The following is a 22,332-nucleotide window of genomic DNA, read 5'->3' on the forward strand; positions in this document are numbered from 1 at the left end:
GGCTGCCCAGGTCCTCTGTGCTCCTGAGATGTGTCCCTGTCTTGAACCCAAGTGGAGCTTTACCTGTGAGAGGAGAGCAGGTGGTTTCAGGGGGCTGGAAGGCTGTCAGAGGGGGAGCCCACCCTCCTGAGCCCAGCCCTGCCTCCTCCAAGCCCTTCCTCCCTGCACCTGGGAGGGTCTCAGAGTGGCAGGAATGTGCCCAGCATGCAAGAGTCCCAGGTTCACCTCCCAGCCCTGAAGGAGAAGCCCTCAGTGATGACTGAACAGAGCCCAGGGCTGAGGATGGGGTTCCCCACATCCAGGAGAAGAGCCCCCCTTTGTTCTCAGGACTAGTTCCTCTCTTTCATCTCTGTGAGATTTGGGGGCTACAGACTGAGCAGGAAAGGAGGGAGCAGGGTCTCAGGGGGGCAGGGGCTTCCTGCTGTGTGCCCACTGCCCTCCAGCACCCTCTGTCCTGCTTGTCCTCCTGACTGTGCAGCCAATACCTGTGGACAGCAGTGGGTGGGAATCTGCCCTGAGCTCTTCCCCTCACCTCTCCTGCCCTCTGGTCTCCACCAGGAGAGGACAGGAGGGAGGTGCTGGGCCAGGTGAGAGTCCTGGGAGCAGAGGCAGCTCTCAGCTGCAGCCTGAGGCTGAGAGCCCCTGAGTCCCCCAGAGCAGCAGAGCCAGGCTGACAGCAGACAGGACGGCATGCAGGGCAGGCTGGGGGAGGGAGGAGGCCCAGGTCCCTTCCCTGTGCAGCATCACTGCAGTGAGACCTGCCTTGCCCACAGCCCAGCATTTGGAGAGAACAGTGGGCACTGTCTTTAGTGAGGTGGGGTCACTGAGAGGGCAGGTGTAGTTGCTGACCTCCTGATGAGGTTCAGGAATTGACCTCCTGCCTAACTGAGTGAGCACAGCACACTAATAAGACATGTGGGCTCCTCTCCTTGTTCCCTGTGTTGTTGACCATGAACTCCCTGCAAACACTGAGCCTGCAGCACCCACCTCCTGGTCCTGGGGTGGCTCAGGTAAGACCTGCTGGTCTCCATGTTTTCACCACCTGCAAATCCATGTGTGCCCCTGGGTGAAGTTTCCAAGTCCCAACAAATCATCTGATTTATATTACTGTTCTTGCATCACTTCAGTTGACCCTGGACCCCTGTCATGACAGTGTTTTCTCTACCTCTCTCCAGGTGTGAGTCAGTGGGCTCCAGCACCCACTGTTTTCATGGACCTACCTGAGGTCATTTGGACATTCTCTACTTTTACTGTAGCCTCACTTGAGGCTGTGCCCTGCATTTCTATATGTTGATGATTTTATGGATCCAATATCTGGGTCCCTCCATGCTCCTCCATGACTTCCTCTCCTGTGACTTGTGTGGTTTTAAATTCTTGAAGGGCCTCATGCTCAATTAGGTGATTCTTCCTCCCACTCATAGATGACTGACCTTGCAGACCTGTTGACACTGGCACCATGGCCAAGGTTTATGAGTCACACTTGATAAAAGTTCCTGTTCCTCACATGTTTTCTGGGTAAGGAACATTCCAGTGTTCTTTCTCATCTGAAGCCCAGGATTCTAGAGCAGAATTCTTGAGACCATTGGAAACAATAAAACCACAATGCACAGATATTACAGGGAACATGGCCCTCCATTGCTGGTCAGAAGAACATTTGTTCACAGCATGAGACAGAAACAAGAGGATTGGTCACAGGGAACCTCCTGGGAATGAGGCCCCGGGTAGGAATTGCCTTCACAGGAATATCATGCCCATAGTCAACTGCAAAAATACAACAGCTTTGAACTGGAGTTTTACCTGGCTCCCAGGGCTGAGGGGGTCTGATGTGGCCTCCAGAGCTGGGGCACTCTTGCTGTACATGTCTGCAGCAGGACAAGCTTCAGGTTCTGTTCCATGTTCCTGTGATGCTGCTTCAAACACTCAGGTGTGGCTCCTCCTCTGTGTGCACAGCAAATAAGGAGAAGGAGTCACACAGAATTTAAATTCTTCAGCCTTATTGGAATAGTCATCAAGGCCCAGGACTTAAGGTCAGTATTCTGGAATACGTTAAGCATCACAAGAATTTGAATATAGAGTAGAAAAACAGAATATTATTTACTGAAAATATAATTGAAATAAAAATTAAGAAGTGGAATTTGAATGCTGGAAGAATTGCTGAGTTTTATAGGGAAACTACAATACATAAAACAATCCCACCCAGGACACTGCTCTATCTTCTCCTGGGGCTGAGATGTGAAGCTGGTGGTCCTGAGCTTCCCCTGCTGATCGTAAATGTCTCTGCTGGTCCTCACTCTATGTGCTGAGCCTGTCCTCCTTTCAGACCCTAAGAGGCACTGGTGGTCCTGTTTCCGCTACTGGTCTTGAGCTCTCCCTGCTGGACCTCAGCTCCCTCTGCTGGTCCTCAGCTCCCCCTGCTGGTCCTCAGCTCCCTGCTGGTCCTCAGCTCCCTGCTGGTCCTCAGCTCCCTCTGCTGGACCTCAGCTCCCAGCTAGTCCTCACTCCCTGCTGGTCCTCAGCGCCCCCTACTGGTCCTCAGCGCCCCCTGCAGGCAGGTGAGTGACTGGGCTCACACTGAGTTCCCTCATTGGGTGACCCCACTGGAACACACAGCCATATCCTCAGGTTTCACCCTGTTGAGTGCTAATGAAACCTGGCTCTTGGAAGTGTCCCTGGTGAATCTGATCATCTACCAGGCAGGTCCCAACCCCTGCAGCTGCAGTAGGCCAAGGACACCTGGGGGGAAAGGACAGCATGTGCTCAACTCCATCAAGGAGCACTGAGGACCAGCAGGGACTCAGGACCACGTGTGGAATGGTATCTGTCCCACCACCATCCATCCCTCTAACCCACTCCAGGCCCCTCCCTGAAGCCTGGTGGGTCCAGCTCACACCATGGCTGGGTAGAGAGAATCAGAGTCAGCACAGGTGAGGGACAGGGTGGGCAGGGACTTCACCAGGCCTGGCCCCACCTTCTGGATCTACACCTGGGTGGGGACATGAGGGAAGAGCAGCCTCACTTTCAGTCAATCACACCAGAACTGCATGCCCACACCCTGCTCCTGAAATCCCTGGGCATTCACACAGGGTGCTGTCACCAGGCCAAGGAGCAGTGTCAGGACCTCAATGCTACAATGAAGGCCCCATGAGGAGGAGACAGGGCTGCTCAGTCAGGGCTGGGCTTTCAGCCTGAGACTGAAGATGAGGATAAAGTGGGGAGCCCAGGGCAGGACCCCACCCTTCCTAGAGAGGTGTTTGTCTCCTGCTGCTCAGAGGCACTGGGGGCTGGGGTGGGGGGAACACGGGGCTCCTTCCTGCTGGTCGTCCTCCTGCCAGCCATCCAGGAATGGGAGGCCCAGTGGTCAGGGGTGGCAGCACCACACACAGGGGTGTTTCCTGCAGGGGTTCATAACCATGCAGAGGGAGGACACAGGAGGTGGCCTCCTGAGGGCCTTTGCTCTGCTCTTTCATCCACAGGAAGGTTCTGGATGGGTGGTTGTGGGGCTCTTGTTGGTGCTGGGGACAGCATGTACAAGGAACAGCTCATATCCTTGTTCCCCAGGGTCAGTGGGGTCACTGTGTTATGCAGCACTCCTGCTTAAACCCCCTCATGATAGGATGTGGGGAAAAGGCACACTCATACCTTGCTGGTGGGACTGCAAATTGGTGCAGCCAATATGGAAAGCAGTATGGAGATTCCTTGGAAAGCTGGGAATGGAACCACCCTTTGACCAGCTATCTTTCTCCTCAGGCTATACCCAAAGGACTTAAAAAGAGCATACTACAGGGACACAGCCACATCAATGTTTATAGCAGTACAATTCACAATAGCTAAACAGTGGAACAAACCTAGATACCCCTTCAGTATTTGAATGGATTAGAAAATGTAACATATATACCCAATGGATTATTACTTAGCAATTCAAGAGAATGAAATCATGGCAATAGCCAATCCCCCCCAAAAAAATGCCAAATGTTTTATCTGATGTAAGGTGACTGACCCATAGTGGGGTAGGGACAGGGAGTATGGGAGGAATAGACAAACTCCAGATAGGGCAGCAGGGTGGGAGGGGTGGGAGGGGAAGGAGGGAGGGGGTAGGGGGTTTGCAATGATGGTGGAATGTGATGGGCATCATTATCCAAAGTTCATGTATGAAGACACAAATTGGTGAGCATACATTATACACAACCAGAGATAGGAAAAATTGTGTTCTATGTGTGTAATAATAATTGTGATGCATTCTGCTGTCATGTATTTAAAAAATAAAAACAATTAAAAAAATAAACCCCTCGTGATGAAGCTGCTGACACCCCTGGGATCCCTGAGATTCTCAAGTTCTCTAAGGACGTCTGAGACCTGCCTGTGTCTGTGCCTGCACAGCTGCACCACAGGGACTCTGGGCCTGGGTCACCTCCTACTTTCTCTCCCCCAGTCTCTCTCCCTCTCTCCCAGAGCACATAACTAAACAGGAGTTACTTAATGTCCTCATCTGGTCAGTCAGGGGTAAGGTGGAAATCAGGGATTTTAGACTCTTCTAAGAGTGGCCAGGGGAGAGCTGGCTCTGCTGAGGTGGCCAGGGCAGGAGGGCAGCACTGAGCAGGACTTTGTGCCCATGCAGAGACCAGATGCCTGTGGTGGCTGCCATGACAGCACCAGCAGGGAGAGAGTCTGAGGTCATCAGCTGTGGGGCAGGACCTGGCCTGGGCTCTGAGGCTGCAGAACCCCCTGTGGATGGTGAAGGGCTGTTGGCACAGAGCAGAGGCTGTGGAGGCTCCATCTGGGCAGAGGCACCCCAGGAGGAGAGCTAAGTGGGAACCCTCAGCACCCCATGCTGTGCCCTGGGGAGCAACACTTAAAAGAGGAGGACGGGGTCCCAGCCTTGAGCAGCTGCAGAACCACCTGTGGGAGAGGCCTGGAGAGCAGGGAGGTGGGAAGGACGTTCAGCCAGCTCAAGTGTGTTCAGGGACCAGGGGACTCACCAGAGGGCAGCCTCCAGGGAGCACAGAGTGCAGGGGCCTCTCACAGGGGAAAGGCCCCAGGAATGGAGAGCATGTGGGCAGCTGCTCACCATCAGTCCAGCCTTTCACACCCCAGATAGATCCCACTGGACAGGACACCCAGGTGTAGTGAATGTGGAAAGTCTTCAGCAGAAATGCCAATCACATTGCACACCTAAGCGTTCACACTGGAGACCAGCCTTTCCCATGCAGTGAATGTGGGGAGGGTTTCAGCAAATCCCACACCTGCTCAGCACCACAGGCTCCATGGTGGAGAGAGGCCTGTGAGTGCAGTGATGTGGGAGACCCCTCAGCCAGCACTGACCTTCATCCAGCAGCAGAGTCCACTGGAGAGAAAGGTCCAGATGCTTCATATCTGGGAAGTCCTTCACCACACCCACCACCTTTTCACAACCTGGAGAGGACGGAGCTCACAGGCATTGAGAGAGCAGTGAGTGTGGAGAAGACTCTAACCACTGCTCTTCTCTGACTCAGCTGCACAAAGGTCACAGCCTGAACAGGCCCTGGGAGGGCAATGAGTGGACAGAGGCCTCAGCCAGTGGAGCCACCTGTTCCACACCAGGACGTCCATGCTTCAGAGAGGCCTGAGGTGGGACCTGACTAACTGTCAAGTTCTGAGAGTCACCTTCATGTTGGAGCCAGGACTGGACCTCAGTCCTGCACACAGCACAGTGACCACAGGGTGGAACTGCTTTGATACTCAATGGATGTCTATCCCTAGGTTAATGGAAAAGCAATAATAAGGATAACTATCATGCATGAATATTAACAAGGAAAAATACATCACAAAAGCCAGGTTTCATATTTTCAGAGAAGCCAAAGTTTAGCACAGACAACAAGTCCAGGTGGCTCCCTGGGAAGCTGGTTTATGGAGAGGAACCCAGATATAGAAAACTAGCTCTCAACCTCCCTCTGCACCTGCACCTGGGCGGATGCTGGGCTCTCTGTGTGCTGAGCGCCCCCTTCTGACCCTGGGCACCCTGCAGAGAGGTTTGTGTCTGGCCTCACACTGAGGTCTTTTCACCATGTGTTTGGCACAGTAATAGGTGGCTGTGTCCTAGACTCTGAGACTTCTCAGTTGCAGGTACAGTGTGTTCTTGGAGTTGTCGCTGGAGATGGTGAATCAGCCCTTCAGAGATTTGGAATAGTAAGTATTACTGCCATCAGTACTAACAAATAAGATCCCTCCAGCCCCTTCCCTGAAGCCTGGCAGACCCAGCTCATCCCATAGCTACTCAAGATGAATCCAGAGGCTGCACAGGAGAGTCGCAGGGAACCCCCAGGCTGCACCAGGCCTCCCCCAGACTCCACCAGCTGCACCTCACACTGGACACCTGCAAACACAGAGGCAGCCTGGTCAGGACACTGTCACCCATCCACTCTCCCTCTCACTCCTGTCCACTCACACACTCAGGATCTCTGTTCTCCATTCATTACCTTTGAAAACAGCCACCAGGAAAACCCAGCTGAACACACTCTCCATGGTGAGCAGCTGTGTTCAGTCCTGGTCACTGAGTGGGCTGAGCTGGGAGTGTGTGTCCAGCAGCTCCACTGGGAGCAGCCCAGGGCTTTGCACCCAGAGGATGGAGGGTGGTTTCAGGACCCCAGGGATCAACAAGGCCCAGCTTCCCCAGCTCAGAGGCAGAGATGAAGATCTGAAAGACCCTCCAGGGCAGGGCCTGTGGGAGAGAGCTCTGGGCTCCTGACCCAGGACTGCCCAGGGCATGGTTTCCCCTGTTCAGTGAGCAAGGGGCTCAGAGGTTCCCAGCCCTGGTTCAAGGGAGGCCAGGACCTGCTCCCTGCTGAGGGTGACCTTGTCCTCAGCCACACCATGCTGGCTTTGCAGGTGGCAGACTGTGAAAACTACCAGGTCAGGGAGGCTTACATGAATACTTGAAAGGAAGGGCTGGGAGGTCAGATGGGGGGTCAGGGTCAGAGTCCCTGCTGGCAGCCCTGAAAGGTTATGCATGGGGCTGTAGTATGAGGCCAGGGCTGCTGTGGAGACCTTAGGAGCAGAGAAGGCAACAGTCAGTAGCACTTGCCCAGGAGGCTGCAGGCTGTAGGTGAAGCTCACTGAGAATGAGGCCAGGGGACTGCGTCCAGGTGGGCTCTGGGCTGGGTCTGCCAAAATCCAGCACCCCTCTCCCCCTACAGTGACCTTGAGGACAGAATTGGAGCAGTGGGTTTAATGTCAGTCCTGCTGGGCTTCAGTAGCCTTCAATGTCTCTGTCTTTTCCTTTTGAAATGGGAATATTCACTCCTGCCATAGAGCTTAGGAGTGTGTGACCCCTCTTTGATTTTATGGCACACAGTCAAGTTTTCCCTGAATCTTTTGGAGTGTTTGCACTGGACTTCTGAGCTCAGCTGAAGTATTTATGCCTTTAGGATCTCAACCTTAAGGACTGAATGTGTTCTGTATTATGAGATGGACGTGAAATCTTTGTGTCCAGGGATAGGATAATTGGATGTGTATAATTATCCTCCCAAAATTCCATGTGATAAGGTTGTTCTGCAGCCCTTGGGGTGTCAGGAATTATGGATCCCTTAGGACATGTGGACTAGGGGAATTTATGTCAATCACCATGGACATTCCACACAAGGGGATTGGCAGACCCCCTCTCTTCCTCCCTCCCTTTGATTCCTAGCAACATGGAGAGTGACTTCCCCACAGGGGGCTCTCTGCATTGCCCCTGGCACATCCAGGAAAGGTGTAAATGCAAAGGACTCAGCTGAGGATGGACTGGAGCTTTAATGTCTTCATCCATAATAAAGATCCTGTTTATGTGCTGATGGTCTCAGGTACCTGCTTCAGGGATGCAAAGCTGAGGAGCAGAGTTTTAGGTACTATGTTAGGAGAAGAGGCTGGGCCTGAAGGACAAACTGCAGGTGGTGGCCCATGTCAGACCCCCTCAGTGAGCTTCCCCTGGGGTCCAGCTGGGCCCAGGTCCCTCAGGAGAGCACTGCTGAGCAGAGGACCTTCTGTCTTTATGTGGTGCAGCTTCTCACCTGGGCCTGTCTGGAGAGCCAGTGCCAGTTCAGGTCCTGTCACCAGAGTGAGTGTGAGGCCCAGGTGAGGGCCTGTGGCATGGAGCTGGGAACTCCCAGGGCCCTGGGGTCCCTACAGTCAGGTGTCCCTGGTTGGTTTTCTTGCTGACATGTGCTCCTGCCATGGGATTTCCAAGTCCACCTGTCCTTTCCACAGGGGAGGGCTGTGGGCTGCTGCTTCTTAGGACACACAGGTGGCTGCCATCCGCAGAATGTCCTGTGAGCCTGGGGTCTCCCTTCTCCACAGAAAGTGCCCAGGAGGGCAGCTCCCAGGCCTGAGTGAAGTTCCCCCTTGTAGGAGAGGTGCAGTCCACTCTGCCCTCCCACAGCTCTGCCCAGCTCCAGGCTCTGCCTCCACCAGCACCTCTCTGTCAGGCTTTCCTGGTGCTCTGAGCAATTCCACCCTGGGAGGAATTTCATGGGGTGTGGATTTGGACTTTCCTGGGGGCAGATGAAGGAGAGCTTCTGCTCAGGAGCTGCAGTGTCCTCTCGGGCACTCTCCCCCAGCATGTGCAGGTGTGAACCTCTTCTGCTGCTCAGTGGTGAGGCCCTACCCCTGCCCTGCACGGGCTGTTGGTGTGTGATGCAGATGTTTCCAGAGTCTGACTTCTTCACAGCCACGTGGGGTGAGGTGGTCTTCAACTTGGTGGACCACAGGGATCCTCTCTTCTCCTGACCAGAAGGTCCCTTTTGATGACCTCTGCTTCCTGGTAATAATTTCCTAGTGTCACAATCCACATACACACCTTGATTTACCTGGTCCCTCCTCATGCTGACCTGGTCACTCTCTGAACACAGCCCACTGTGGAATGGCAGGAAGGTTCTCCTAAAGTTGTGGCCAATTCTATTTTCATGCGTAAATCTCAACATAGAGATTCTCATAATGTGTTTCCACATTTCTGCTTTAGTAACTCTTTGATAATTAGATAGTGTTTCAGTTTCTGTTTTATTAAGTTCTTTATAACTTGCTAATGTGGCTGGTTAGATGTGCATCTGACATGGAGCAGACACATTCTGCTTCAGCTCTCAGGCTGTCCCCTTCTCTGAGCACCCACTTCTCTCCTGGCCATGAGCCCCATCAGGAGCAGATCCCAGTGATCCCTGGAGTCAGGTTTGCACAGAGCCTGCACCAGGCCTGCACAGTGGGGAGACCTTGGACCTGCCACCACCTCATGGGTTATGTCCTCAGTGACCCTAGGGACACATGTCTCTTCTTCACTGCAGGAAGTGGGGTCTGTCCTGCCTTCTTGCATGGGCTCTGACCCCCAATGCCAGTGCAGCTCCTACACAGCAGTTAATGAAGGCCCAGCTGTGCTCAGTGGTGTTCTGCCACTGGGTGGGATTGGAGCCCCTGGAGCAGGTGGCCTGTGCATCCGTGTGGCCAGAGGCCAGGCACCCTGCATGCTGCCATCATGAAGCAGAGCACAACAGGACACCTGCTTGTGCAGTCCAAGGGACGTGGCCAGAGAATTAGAGGATTAACAGGATTCCAGGGCTCTGAGGCTCTGGGTGGAGAGGGAGCCACAGAGGCTGGCAGGAAGGCCCTTTCTCCACACTGTCCCCATAGGCAGAGGGGCAGATCAGAGGTGAGGCCACCTGAGCCCTTGTTCAGGAAGCCCCAGGCTGTGCCTTTAGCACATGAGCACAGTCATGGGGGCTGTGTCTGCAGGGTCCAGGGTGGTCACAGTCATGGGGGCTATGACTGCAGGGTCCAGTCTGGTCATGGTGAAGGCCTCCTGGTTGTTGCAGAGGTCCTAGGAGTTTTCGAGCCTGCTCCTCAGGGCTGGATGGACCAAACACTTGCCAGTTTCTCCAGGGCCTTCCCTGGGTGACTCAACCAGTCCAGTCCCCTGTTAGTTGAGACAAGTGAGGACCTAGAGAAGGAGCAGGTCAGCCTGTGGTCATGGTGGGTCCTCCAGCCCAGGGCCAGACACCCTCATGGTGACCTTGGACAGGTGCCCATGAAGGAAAAGCCAGAGGCTGTGGGTGAGGACAGCAGCTTCTCTTCCTTGAGGCAAGTCTCAGCAGACCCCTCACAGGCAGGGAATGTCACAGCAGGAGCCTGCCCAGAGCCCAGGGCATCTCTCTCTGTGATGATGCTGCTACCTGGAGATTCCAAGTTCTCAGTCCATGGACAGTCTATTCCATTCCCCAGGCCCAAGGTGAGGCAGGATCAGGGCAGAGCACTGGGGGAGGAAAGCAGCCCTGGAGACCAACATGGAAGGACAGAGACCCTCCCCTATCACAGATGAAATACAACCCCCACAGGCTCATCACAATGACCCCCTCCTCCAGCCACAGCCCGCCCACCCAGAGTCACCACCCAGCTAATTCCTTATGGGGGGACTGGGGTAAGGCTCTGGTTAGGTTGAGGCTCTCCTACCCAACCTTTCCCCATCAAATGTTCTTGCTTTGTCTCAGAGATGAGCCCCTGGGAACCTCATATCTAAACTGTGGATGGTAGACCTCCAGATGCACTGGGTGAGGCCATTGTCACCAGGTCCACAGAGCCTGCCTAGCCTCTCCCCTGCCCCTCTGGCCCCACTTCTGGGCTCAGTGATAGACAAGGGGAAGAGGGAAGGGGAGCAAAGACAGCCTAGGGCATATAAAAGTGGCAGAACCCCTTTTATTCTGGGGATACCAGGAAACCAGCTATGGCCCCTTCTCCCTCCAGGAGAAGTCTATGTCACCCTTTTAAATAAGCCCTGCTTTAATAAGGCCTGTGTCGGTGTGCTTCTCTAGTTCATACTCCAACAGGTGAGGAAGCAGAATCGTCACCATAACTGGAGGTATCCCCATCACTGGTAACCTGGTTCCCTGGATGTGAGCCTGCTCCTCCTTTTTCTCAGGTCTTAGGCTTCCTTTGTTCCCCTGCTCTCTTCCCCTCCTCTCTCTCCTTCCTCTATAAGTGATTAGGCCCTGGAGATGCTCAGTGGGATGACCAAAAGGTGAGAAGCAGATTGGCTGGCGACTCCCTGTAGGAAAATCCCTGGGGCAGGTTACCTTAGCAACAGGTTGGAGCAGGACCAGGTTATCTTGATTAGGGTGGGAAAGGGCTCTGAAGGCACTGGCATTCCAATCCTTCCATTCTCTGGATCCCACCTTTGCCTATCTGCCTGATTCTGGCTTCACTGCTGCACCAGCCCAGCTCTCCCTGGGAGTCCCTGTGGGGCCTCAAAGTGTCCCCCAAATCCTGTGTGTCTGTGGAAGGATTACCGGGACTAAAAAGCAACAAATTATCTTCCAAATATGTATAATGATGTGTAAAGAAAACCTAATGTTATGTTTAACTCTAAGGAAATAAAACTTAGGACCATTCCAGAAGAAAGTGTGGAGGACACAGCCCCAGCTGCAGGGCCAGCAGCCTGCTCCTGCATTCATGAGCCAGAGGTCATGGTGAGGGCCTTGGGTTACTTCCAAGTGCACAGAATGACCCACGAAGGAGGCAGATCCTTCTCAACATGGGCAAGTGATGGGAGTCCATGCTGGCTCTGCCTTGGGGGGCCTGTTATCCCCCCCCAGTCCTTCTTATGTGTTCATATGGATGGGGCCATGTGTGCCCTACGTCTGGCCCTCCACTTGAGTGTGCAAGCAGGGAAGTCCTGTTCACTTCCCTGGGAGTTGTAGAAATAGCAACAGCAAGTTGGCTCAAGAGGATTGATTAGGAGGGAGTCTATGGCCACAGGGCCAAGGAGAGAACTTGACTGACCCTAATGGCCCCTGGGGTCTGGAGTCCCCTAGAATGTGTCCTGATTGTCCTGGTGAGGACTTCTACAGCAGAGAGCTCTTGGCTGTACTGGTCACGGTGGTGGCTGTTTTCTGGGTCAGAGTCCAGCAGGGCAGCGATAGAGAACATCTGAGTTACTGTCTCAGCAGCTCCTGGCACAGGGTCATCACACTCCCTTCCTGAATGTCCATCAGGCCTCCCCTCTGCCTTTTCCAGTACTGTGTGGACAATTCAGGTTCAGGGCCACCTACTGTCTCAGGCAGGACCTGGGCAGTCAGGATCCTGTTCTCAGGTGCCAGGTCTGGGGTGGGCAGACTTTGTCAAGAAAAGGGTTTACTGAGTTGGCTGGTCAGAGCGCCCCCTGCCACTCACTAGGGCTCAGCTGCTGTGATGACCCAGCCTAGCTGCCTGTCCCCCTGCAGGAATCTAACCTTATCCTCAGCCTCTTCCCTTCCATCTACAAGCAGCAAAATTGTCTGAATCCTGTGCTGAGTCTCAGGGACTCCTTGGGATCCAGGAGGACCATGAGCCTGAGGTGCACCAAGTGTCCAGGTCACCCATCCTCTTCGGGGGTTGGCTTAGCTCCCTGTTTACTGTACAGACAATCCCAAGGACAGCCCTGATCAGGGAATCCCATGGAAGACTCTCCCCTGAGATGATGGAAGAGAGTCCTCAGAGTCCTCTGAGCTTCCTCAGCATCTGTCCCTGGTGACCACAGTGCAGTCACTTCCACTTCAATAATGCTGTTCTGTGTGTTGTTCATGTGAAACTGCTGCTGTGTCAGAGTGTGCAGTGCAGGGACCCAGCAGAATCAGAGTGGGAGAGTGGACATCCTTGTCCCTGTCCTGAGCTGAGAAGAACTCTTTTTTTTTTCATTCAGTATGGTGGTGGCCTTGGGTTTGTCATATGTAGTTTTTAGAATGTTGAGATGAGGCCCTCATACCTCTAGCTTCTCCAGTGCTTTAACCATGATGGGGTGCTGAAGTATGTCCAATGCCTTTTCTGTACCTGTTGATGTGATGGTGTGCTCTTGTCCTCACCTCTATTTATGTGGTGAATCACAGATGGACATGACATTATGGACTGTCTATGTTGAGCCAACCTCCCAACCCTGTGGTGGTGACCACCTACTCATGGTCATCACCTTCTTATATGTTTTTGAATGTATTCTGTCATTATTTTATTAAGGAACTGCACATCTATGTTGATCAATGCTATTTGTCTGAAGTCTTCTTTTCTGGATGTGTCTTTATTTGGTTTTGGTATCAGGGTATTACTGGCTTTTTAGGATGATTTCTCCAGTGTTTCTCCTTTTCCATTTCACAGAATATTAGGAGGAGGTTGGCCTTATCTCTCTTTAAAGTTCTCTTAGAATTAACTAAGAATCTTCTTCTGAGCTTTTGGCTCTTGGAATAACTTTAATGGCTTTTCAATTTCATTGCTTGATTTTTTTCTGTTTTAGATTTTGATATTTTTGTGCTACAATTTGTGTGGGTCACAGGTGTTTAGAATTTTCTCAATCTCTTCAGTTTTTCTAGTGTATTAGAGGATATTTTTCAACATAGTTTCTAATAATCTTATGGATATCAGAGTAGCCATATCTTGTCTTTTATGTCTATTTTTTTTGGTTTGTGTCTTCTGTTTTTTATTAACTTTAGTTCCTTCATGATTTTTCAATCTTCTTTATGTTTTCTAGGAACCATTTCTTTGTTTCTTTGATTGTTTGCATTGTTAACATAGTTTATAAAAACTCTTAAACATAGCAATTAAGCAAGAGAAGGAAATTAAAGGGTTACAGAGGAAAGACAGAAGTCTGACTATGCTGCTTGCAGGGTATCCAATACATAGAAGAACCAATGTCTTCATCGGATGCTTTCAGATCTGGTAAATAACTTTAGCAATATAGTTAAATACATCACACATACATAAGTAAACTACTTTCTTATATTACTAAAATAGGGTTGCTGAGAAAAAAATCAGGAAAATGGTCCCATTCAAAATAACCTTAAGACTGACTTCAAGATGGTGGTCCAGAAAGAGTCACCATTCTGTGACACTCCATGACCCAGGTCTCACCTAGTCAGAATACAACATCTTAGAGTGTGTGAGAGGATCTCTAAACAGATCCCCATGCAGAAATCAGAGCCTCTGTGTTTGAGTAGGACTCCAGACTCCAGGTCAAAAGCCTGCAGTGTTAACTCATGCACGGCACTCAAGTGGCTTAGCAGAACCACCTATCAGCACCTTTGCAGAACTCCAGACTGCACTTGACTCCTACACTGGTTACCTGGCTGCTATGTATCCACAGCACAAGGCCATTGCCCAGCTCCCCCATCTCAACAGACATCCCGGCACTGGAAGCAGAACAACTCCAACTTGGAAAAGCTTTCTCGCCATTTTTGGTGGGTGTGGTTCTCAGATCAAATCTCCATCCGAGCAGCATATCATCCTAAACCTGACCCCCAGTTCACTGTCCACAACCAGAAACCGTAAACCTTTTTATGAAACTACTGATTATATTTTAAATAATAATTGAACCCAACATTTCTGGACATTGAAACTAAGTTGTAAATGTCTTAATAACAACAAATTGTTCACAGGTGAAATATTGTTGATATTGGGACCTATTACCATCGTCCTTCCCCAAAAAGGGGGGCTCTTGGAACCTACAAGAACACTACAAATCTATAGGGTAAAAAACAAACACCCCAGACCCACAGAGGTTGAAAGGAAGACACATGAGCAACATGAAAAGACAAGGGAAGAAAGTTCCACAAACAAGTCAAGACAACACTTCATTAGAATCATTGGCAGCTAGAGCAGAAAAATGACAGAGAAAGATTTCAGGATATACATGATTAAAATGTTCTGGCAACTCAAAAGAAGACATAATAGAACAAATACACGCAGTGAAAGTTCACTTCAACAATGAGCTACATAAAGAAATCCAAGAAAGAAAAGATCATCTCAACAGGGAGATAGAGGTTCTTAAAAAATCAGAAATCCTTGAAATGAAAGAAATAATAAAACAAATTAAAAACTCAAATTGAAGCATCAACAGAGTAGACCACTTGGAAGACAGGACATCAGACATGAATATAAAATAAATCATCTTGAATAGACCATAGACCACACAGTGAAAATCGTAAGAAACCATGAGCAGAACATTCAAGAAAAACGGGATAGCATAAAAAAGACCAAATTTAAGAGTTATTGGGATAGAGGAAGGCATAGAGGTTCAAACCAAAGGAATGAGCAATTTATTCAATGAAATAATATCAGAAAACTTTCCAAACATGAAGAATGAATTGAAAATCCAAGTTCAAGAAGCCTACAGGATGCCAAATGTACAAAATTACAACAGATCCACATCAAAGCATATCATAATGAAGATGCCCAACATACAGAATAAGGAGAATATTTTAAAAGCCACAAGAGAAAGGAATCAAATTACATATAGTGGAAAACCAATCAGGATAATGGCAGACTTTTCAATACAGACCCTGAAAGCTAGAAGATCCTGGAATAACACATATCAGGCTCTGAAAGAAAATGGTGCCAACCAAGAATCATGTATCCAGCAAAATTAAGCTTCAGGTTTGAAGATGAAATGAAAACCTTCCATGATAAACAAAAGTTAAAAGAATTTATAGCTAGAAAACTGGCATTACAAAAGATATTCCATGAAGAGGAAATGAAAAATGACAATGAAAATCAGCAGAGGGAGGTAGTACCCTAAAGGAAAAACTAATCAAAGAGGAAAACAAGTCAAGTTAAATAACAAAAATAAACAAATATTGCTGGAAATATAAACCATGTCTCAATAATAACCCTAAATATTAATGGCTTAACTCACCAACCACAAGACATAGGCTAGCAGATTGGATTAAAAGAAAAGTACCCAACAAAATGCTGCCTCCAGGAGACTCATCTGATAGGAAAGGCCATATACAGACTGAAGGTGAAAGATTGGGAAAAATCATACCAATCACATGGACTGTGGAAGCAAGCAGAGGTTTCCATTCTCATATCCAATAAAGTAGACTTCAAGCCAAGGTTAATCAAAAGGGATAAAGATGGACACTACAAGTGAGAAGCCGCTGCAGTGCTGAGCAGAGGAGGCAGAAGGCAGATATCAGAAGCAGGTGGGTGAGCACCATGGCGGGATCACCACTGTTGAGGTGGTGAAGTGTAAGATCCAGGTTCTGCAGCAGCAAGTGGATGATGCCCAGGAGAGGGCTGGGCGCCTCCAGTGGGAAGTTGAGGGAGACGGGCAGCCTGGGAACAGGCTGAGGTAGCCTCCTTGAACTGCAGGATACAACTGGTTGAAGAGGAGCTGGAAGGTGCTCAGGAGCACCTCACTACTGCCCTGGACCGTGCTCAGGAGCGCCTAACTACTGCCCTGGGCTGTGCTCAGGAGCGCCTCGCTACTGCCCTGCAAAAGCTGGAGGAAGCAGAAAAGCTGCGGATGAGAGTGAGAGAGGTTTGAAGCTTACTGAAAACTGGGCCCTAAAATATGAAGAAAAGATGGATCTCCAGGAAATCCAACTCAAAGAAGCTAAGCACATTGCACAAGAAGTAGGCAGGCCTATGAAGAGGTGGCTCATAAGTTAGTGATCATTGAAGGAGACTTGGAATGCACAGAGTAATGAGCTGAGCTGGCAGAGTCCTGTTGCCAAGAGATGGATGAGCAGTTCAGACTGATGGACCAGAACCCGACTGTCCAAATGCTGCTGAAGAAGAGTATTCTCAAACAGAAGGCAAATATGAGGAAAAAAATAAAGATCCTCACTGATAAACTCAAGGAGGCAGAGACCCGTGCTGAGTTTGCCAAACTGGAAAAGACAACTGATGATTTGGAAGACAAGCTGAAATGCACCAACGAGGAGCACCTTGTACACAAAGGATGCTGGACCAGACTCTGCTTGACCTGAACCAGATGGTGCTAGGAAAACTAGAAATTCATATGCAAAAACAGAAATTGAACACCTATCTCTCACCATGCACAAAACTAAACTCAAAATGGATCTAGGACCAAGGAATGAAACCAGAGACTCTGTGTCTAATAGTAGAAAAAGTAGGCCTTAATCTTTATCAAGTGGGATTAGGTACCAACTTCCTTAATAAGACTCCTATAATGCAATAATTAAAACCAAGAACCAATACATGGGGTGGAATCAAACTAAAAAGTTTCTACTCAGCAAAAGAAACAATCTCTAAGGGGAACAGAAAGCCTACATCCTGGGAGAAAATTTTTACCCCTCACAATCAGATGGGGCACTGCTCTCTAGAGTATATAAAGAACTCAAGAAAGTTAGCACCAAAAAACAAACAACAAACAAACAAACAAACTAAAACCTAAATAACCCAATCAACAAATGGGCCAAGGACCTGAACAGACACTTCTCATAAGAGGATATACACTCAATCAACAAATACATGAAAAAAAATGTTTATCATCTCTAGCAATTAGAAAAATGCAAATCAAAACTACTCTAAGATATCATCTCACTCCAGTCAGAATGGCAGCTATTATGCATAAAAACAACAATAAATGATGGTGATGATGTGGGGAAAAACTACACTCATATGTTGCTGTTGGAACTGCAAATTGATGCAGCCAATATGGAAAGCAGTATGAGATTCCTTGGAAATCTGGAAATGGAACCGCCATTTGACCCAGCTATCCCTCTTCTCAGACAATACCCAAAAGACTTAAAAACAGCATACTACAGGGACACAGCCACATCAATGTTTATAGCAGCAGAGTTCACAATAGCTAAATTGTGGAGCCAACCTGGATGCCCTTTAGCAGACAAATGAATTAAGAAATGTGGCATATATACACAATGGAATATAACTCAACATTAAAAGAGAATAAAATCAAGGCATTTGCAGGTGAATGGATGGCATTGAAGAAGATAATGCTAAGTGAAGTTAGCCAATCCCCCCAAAATAAATGCCGGATATTTTCTCTGATACAAGGAGGATGATTCATAGTGGGGTAGCGAGGGGGAGCATCAAAGGAATAGATGAGTACTAGATAGGGAAGAAGGGTGGGAGGAAAAGAGAGGGGACAGGGGATTAGACAGGATGGTGCAATGTGATGGACATCATTATCCAAAGTACACATATGAAGATATGAATTGGTTGTCAACATACTTTATATACAAAGAGAAATATGAAAAATTGTGGTATACATGTGTAATAAGAATTGTAATGCAAAAAGTACATGTATAAAGACATGAATTGGCGTAAACATAATTTATATACAAAGATGTGAAAAATTGTGCTCTATATGTGTAATAAGAATTGGAGAGGCTGGGGATGTGGCTCAAGTGGTAGCACGCTCGCCTGGCATGCATGCGGGCCGGGTTTGATCCTCAGCACCACATACAAAGATGTTGTGTCCACCGAGAACTAAAAAATAAATAAATATTAAAATTCTCTCTCTCTCTCTCTCTCTCTCTCTCTCTCTCTCTCTCTCTCTCTCTCTCTCTCTCTCTTAAAAAAAAGAATTGGAATGCATTCCACTGTCATATATTTAAAAAAAAATAAAATCAATTAAATAAACCTTAAAAATACTTGGAAAAATACAACAAAGGAGTGAAAAATCTGTATAATGGAAACAGTGAACACCACAGGGGGACATTGTGGAACTTTGATATGGGAAGACCTACTATGTTCTTGAACAGTCAGAATTAATAATACCACATGGCCAAATGGACCCAAGTGTCACACAGATACCACAAAATCTCCAACAAACACCAAAAACATTCCTAAGAGAAAAAAGAATCCTAATATTTGTGTGGAGAAATACAAACACAACATCCAAAACAATCCTAAGTAGGAAAAGCAAACCTGGAGATATGACAACATCAGACCTCAAATTATTTGAGAGAGCAGCTGGGGTTGTGGCTTGGTGGTAGAGCACTTGTGTAGCACGTGCAAGGCCCTTGGTTTGACCTTCAGCACCACATAAAAATAAATAAGAAAGGGTATTTTGTACAAATACAGCTAAAAAATATAAAATAAAAAGTTATTTGACAGAGGTACTGCATCAAATCCAGCATGAAGCTGGCATCAAAGCAGACATGAGAACAATGGGACAGAGTAGAAGACACAGAGACAAACCAACATAAGTGCTGTTACATGGCACTTGAAAATGTTTCCAAAATCATGTTGGAGAAATGACAGCCTAATCAATAGATAGAGATGGGAAAACTGAATATCAAGATGTGAAAGATTATGATAGGTCACTGTCTCCCACCCTACAAAACCCAACTCAAAGTTGGCCACAATTAAACTGGACACTCTGCAAAGGCTAGATTCAAATATTGCACCGACGCTCCTCTGTACTGACACAGGCACCGACTTCCTCAACCAGGTTACTAAAGTGCAAGGATCAAAACCTAGAATCAGTAAATAGGACAGTATCAGATTAAAACCTTCAGCACAGCAATGGAAACAAGCAAGAGTGTGGGAGAGATGCTTCATAATGGGAGATCATTGTCACCTGCTCCCCAGACAGGGAACTAATATCCAGTCCATGTGAACAACCCAAAGCACTTTATGAGGAGATAAATATAACCCAATAAGTAAATGGCAAAGAACGGATCAGACTTCCCAAAATAGAAACTAATAGTAGCCAAAAAATATAGAAAATCATGCTAAAAAATCTTAGCAATCAGAAAATGCAAATTGAGACTACAATAAGAATTCATCTCACACCAATTAGAGGGCCATCATCAAGAACACAAATAATAACGTGTTGGCAAAGATGTGGGAAGAGATCCAGGGAAGTGTTGTTGGTGAGACTTCTACTTAGTGCAGCCATTCTAGAAAGTCAGAATGCACATTTCTTGAAAGACCAGGAATACAGCCACAATGTGACCCAGCTCTCCTACTCCTTGGTATTTATCCCTAAGAAGTAAATTCAGCAGACCACAGCTATACAGCACCTCAATGTCTGTACCAGGGCTTCTCACAACAGCTCTAATACAGAGCATTCCCAGACGCCCATCACAGATGACTGGATAAAGGGAGCTGGTGTCTGTGCAGAACAGGGTTTCACCTAGCCACAGGGAAGAGGGAAAATAGGGCATTTTCTGGTCAATGGAAGGAACTGGAGAATATCATGTTAATCTCAATTAACCAGATTCACAGTGTGAAATGTCAATTGTTTACTCTGAAATACAAATTCCAGACAAAACAGACAAAAAAAGGGCTGGGAGGAATCCCAAGGAGATAGAAGAGGGAGGAGGGAGGAGAGGAAGGGGATCAAGGGAGAGGAAAGAGGGACAGAGATGGGAGGGGAGGTGGAAGGAAATTGACCAACCACCTGTACAGCTGCATGAGGACACCACAGTGGATTTCCCCTTATGTGCTCTAAGAAGCTCTAATGTAAACAGATCACTAAAAAGATGTGTTTAGAAAAGGAAGAGGAAGAGGGTCAGGAGGGAGGGGTAGAGAGGAGGGGAGGGAAAGGGAAATGTTAGGTTGCTGAAAAAAGGAAATTATGTCCCATGATTTTTTATTATGGCAAACTGAAATGTGATACTATTTATAATTTTGATGTGGTAATAAAGCTCGAGTAAAATTTTAAAAATCCAAATTGTTTCTTTTATATAAGTCACAGATCAGTACATAAAATATGTACGTAGCGCTCCCTTGGGAAGCTGGTTCATGAGAGGCCCCAGATGCAGGCTTGCAGCCCCACCCCCTCTGCACCTGCTCCATCGATAATGAATGAATGAAGACAATGTGGATTATATACCAATAATGCTGCTCTCTTCAGCCATTAGGAAGAGTGCAGGTGTGGTAAATGGATGCGGCTGGAGAACATTAGCACAAGGGGCATAGGAAAGCTCAGAGCATCGGGATTGAGAGTTTCCTCTCACATGTGGAAGATAGAGAAAATAAGAAAAATAAAGGCAGCAGGAATCCCAAGATAATAGAACAGATCAGTGAAAGAGGAAGGTGACCAAGGTGAGGGAGGAGGGACAGAGAAAGGGGGAGCCAGGTGTGAACTGTGCAGATGTGGAGGGCCAGTCCCATGGATCCTGCACATGTACAGTGCAGCATAGAGTTTCACTATATAATATAAAATACAGTGTACATACAGACACACAGTGCATACAGTGTTGATTTCATGAAAAGTCTAAAGAAATGGAGGAAAGATAAGTAGGGCAAAGAAATTGGGGAACAGAGGAAAAGAATGAGGAGGCACAGTGAGAGAAAGAGACTTTAAAGTCAATGACTGTGCATGACCAGGTGTCAGTGAATAACAAGGATATCTATGACGACCTGTTTTTAAAGGAAAAATAGAGTTAAAAATAATCATTTTCAAAGCCATCAAAGTTAAGTGTAGGCCACAAATACAGAGGTGCCGCAGTCCGGCTATAGCACAATAACTGGGGGTGACGAACAACTTGTGTACATTGATACAGCAGGAGTGGGAGCCGTTTACTGTAGGACAGGAGGGGTATTTATACATTCCACACAGCTTATCTTAATTAGCATAAACTAGATACAGCAGTCAACCAATAAGTAATCTCCACACTTAATGGCTCCCTTGTGTTACTTCATAAACCACTCCCTCTGGCAAAATGCCAGGCACCATCCTGACTTGTTTACAGACCCTAACACAGAGGCTCCCCTGGGAAGTGAGCACGTGAGAGGACCCAGACACAGAAAACCACCCCAAACCTCTTCTGCACCTGCTCCTGGGCTGACCTGACTCCTGTGTGCAGAGCGCCCCCTGCTGGCCCTGGGCACCCTGCAGGAGGTTTGTGTCTGGGCTCACACTGAGGTCCCCTCACTGTGTCTCTGGCACAGTAATAGGTGGCCATGTCCTCAGTGGTCAGGGAGCTCAGCTGCAGGGAGAACTGGTTCTTGGACGTGTCTCTGGAGATGGACACTCGGCTCTTGAGGGATGGGCTTTAGTTAGTGCTACCATCACTCCATATGTACCCTATGTACTCCAGACCCTTCCCTGGGGGCTGACGGATCCAGTGCCAGTAACCACTGGTGATGGAGTAACCAGAGACAGCACAGGTGAGGGACAGGGTCTGAGAGGGCTTCACCAGGCCAGGTCCTGACTCCTGCAGCTGCACCTGGCACAGGACACCTGGGGACAAAGACAGTCACACCCTGTCAGTCACCTGCAGCCACAACCTCCCCATGGACCCAGGTCTGACACTGGGGACACTCACCTTGGGGAGCTGTGACCAGGCACAGGACAAGACCCAGCAGCCTCATCTTCTAGACCACACCTGCCTTCCCAGAGACCTCAGCCCTGTCTGAGCAGAGAGCTGGGAGCTCCCACAGCCCAGAGGGCATTTGAACCCAGAGCAGGAGGAGGAATTTGCATGTGGGTGAGGCTCTTCTGATATCTGGAGAGGCTGAGGTCAGGCTGCCCAGGTCCTCTGTGCTCCTGAGATGTGTCCCTGTCTTGAACCCAAGTGGAGCTTTACCTGTGAGAGGAGAGCAGGTGGTTTCAGGGGTGCTGGAAGGCTGTCAGAGGGGGAGCCCACCCTCCTGAGC

At 48.6% G+C, this 22,332-nt stretch overlaps 1 pseudogene across 1 annotated transcript; it reads left to right on the forward strand.

Moving 5' to 3' along the window:
* Positions 1–950: 950 nt before the first annotated feature.
* LOC308647401 lies at positions 951–16,819 on the forward strand (annotated as a pseudogene). Its single transcript has 3 exons — positions 951–1,010; positions 2,444–2,552; positions 15,904–16,819. The product of its transcript is annotated as an uncharacterized misc_RNA (transcript).
* The last annotated feature ends 5,513 nt before the right edge of the window (positions 16,820–22,332 follow it).

This window comes from Spermophilus citellus (assembly GCF_964194105.1).
Source record: "Spermophilus citellus genome assembly, chromosome: 4".
NCBI lineage: Eukaryota > Metazoa > Chordata > Mammalia > Rodentia > Sciuridae > Spermophilus > Spermophilus citellus.